Here is a 2949-nt window from a genome sequence, read left to right as displayed (position 1 = left end):
AAGTCTTCAGGAATTGATGGGATATCAACTGACATGTTTCAAATGACAAATGCATTTTGGACATGCTCACCAATCTATTCCAGGAAATTTGAAGGACAGTTGTCTGGTCAATGGATTGAAAGAAGTCCATATTTTTCCCATTCCCAAGAAAGGTGATCCAACTGAATATGAAAACTATCAAACAATATCATTAATATCACATGAAAGCAACTGCTGAAGATCATTAAAAAATGGCTAGAACAGTACATAGATAGGGAACTGCCAAAAGTTCAAGCAGGATTTAGAAGAGGCCATGACACCAGGGGCATCATGGTTGATGTCAGGTGGATCCTGGCTGAAAGTAGAAGATACCAGAAGAATGTCTTTTAGTGGCTTAGTGAAAACTATGCAAAGGCATTTAACTGTGCGGGTCATAGCAAATTATGGCTAGTACTGAGAATAGGAATCCCAGAACACTTAATGAACACTTGTTGCTCATGCCTAGAACAAGAGGCTATTGTCCAACCAGAGCAAGGATATACTACACGGCTTAAAATTGGGAAAGCTGTCTATCAGGGTTGTATCCTCTCTCTTTATTACCCAATCTGCATGCTGAGTGAAATATTTGAGAGGTTTGCTTATATGAAGAAAAATGTGACATCAGGACAAGAGGAAAGCTCACCAACAACCTTCATTATAGGTGGCACAACCTTGCTTGCTAAAAGTAAGGACTTAAAGCACTTGCTGCAGAAGATCAAAGCCTTCAGTATGGATTATATTTCAATATCAAGTAAAGAAAAATTATCATTACTGGACGATTAGACAGCATCACGACTGGTGGAGCAAAGATTGAAACTGTCAACAACTTCATCCTACTTGGATCCACAGTTAACACTTTTGGCACCTTCAGTCAGGAGATCTGGCAGGAGATTTGGGAGGTCTGCAGTCAGTGACCTCTCCCAATTACTGAGGAGCAGTAATGTCAGTTTGAGGACTAAGGTGTGTCTGATTCAGGCTATGGTCTTTCCAGTCACTTGCTATGCATCAGAGAGCTGGAAAATTAATAAGGATAACAGAAGAATTATTGATGTCTTTGAACTTTGGTGTTAGAAAAGAATATCATATGTCCCAAGGATTTTGAATAGAACAGATAAGTCTTGGAGAAAATACAGTGTTTCTTGGACGCAAAAATGGCAAAGCCTGATTTCACATGCTTTGGCATATTGTTAGAAGAGAGACTATTCCTTGAAAAGGGATGTCATGCTTGGAAATGCGGAGAGTCAGTGCAAGAGAGGAATTGACAGAGATGGACTGACATATTACAGCAATTGGCTCAAATATGTCAGAAATAATAAGGCTAGAACAGGATAGTCCAGGATTCGATCTGTTGCTCACAGGTCAGACAGAATAAATTGTACTAAATTGCATGGCATCTCACCACACTGTCATCACAATTTTGAAAGCTTGATAGGAAAAAACCACAATCAATTGCTGCAATGTGTGAGACAGACATGATTAACTATGTGTGATCAATTATGAAGCCATTCTCACAAACTTGAATGAAATTAAATTGAATAAAACAACAACAAAAAAATCTACTGCCTATCCCTCTATCTAAAGTGTCCTCTAAATGCTGTAATCCACAGTATGTTCTTCAGCTGCCAAAAGCTCAGTGACTCCAGTGGTTCAAATTCACCAGGGTTCTCTTGGAAAAAAGTGGACCCGCCTTGGAAACCCAAGAGGGTCACTGTGAGTTGGTATCAACTTGATGGCAGTGAGATTAAGTTAAGAATCTCTGGTGGTTTAGTGGGAGCTGCACTGCTGACTCAGCAGTATCTAACAAATAATAATCGCCACCAGTTGTGCTGATTGTCAGCCCAACTCCTTAACACTAAACCACCAGAGCTCTCTCAAATTTTTACATTATTTTTGCATTCACGTGGTTGATCTGACCTAAAGGAGAACCAGAAGAAAAATGGGATACACAACAGGAATGTTTAATTAGAAGATAATTTAGTTCACATGGAACAGACAGACTATCAGCAAGCTATAAATCCAGAGTCTGGAAAGTGAACCAGTAAATAACCTGAGCGTGACTAGTGCTTGTGTTGACCAAGTTTCTTTAGAGGATTATTACTCATTATTTCTCCAAAAAAGTATGTCACTCATCATTAAATGAGTATCTATTAGATTTATTGCTACCACTTTGTGGTTTTATAAAATGGGTCTTTGGAATCAAATCAAGACCATCTTCTGAGTTCTTCAGGTCTTGACAACCTGTAAATGTGAGATAATAAATCTGAAGCTCAATGTTTCTGATGCTGATTCATTAGCAGACTGCCTGCTTAGGTAAGTGGCTACTGATCCTCCTCTTCCTCGTCGTCAAGTGCATGCAGTTGCCACACTTGTTTCTGCTCTCTCGACAAGTCACAGTTCCTTCTTGTTACCAGACAGCTGGAGCTAGCTTCCCCACCCAATGTTACTTTAATCAATTCCATCGGTTTCTTTCCATCTCTGCTTTGAATAGATGAGGGGAAGTGAAAGTTTTTAAAAGTTTAAAAGAGTAAAGTTCAAGAGAGGCCAAATAATGACTCAGGATCATTAACTATCCACAAAATTCCAGGCAACAACTGAATTCCACATAGTATCTCGTTCTCATACATCCTCGTTACAAAGAAATAAGCCAGTGACGAATTTTCGTTTTCACACCATAATCCCATGTGTGTGTTATTGGATGATGTGGTGCTGGAGAAGAGTATTGAGAATACCATCGACTGCTAGGAAAACAAATAGGGTTAAACCGGGTGGCTCCTTGGAGGCAAGGATTCTGAGGCTCCGTCTAACTTACTTTGGACATGTAGTGAGGAGAAACCGGTCCTTAGAGAGGGGACATCATGCTTGGGAGGGTGGAGGGACGGCGCAGGACAGGAAGGCCCTTTATGAGGTGGATTGACTGGGATAATTGGGATG

The sequence above is a fragment of the Elephantulus edwardii genome, unplaced genomic scaffold, assembly GCF_000299155.1.
Source record: "Elephantulus edwardii isolate Elephantulus edwardi_28Jun2011 unplaced genomic scaffold, EleEdw1.0 scaffold00085, whole genome shotgun sequence".
In the NCBI taxonomy this organism is placed as follows: Eukaryota; Metazoa; Chordata; class Mammalia; order Macroscelidea; family Macroscelididae; genus Elephantulus; species Elephantulus edwardii.
The sequence above is the reverse complement of the archived record's forward strand: the minus strand, read 5'-3'. Positions refer to the sequence as shown.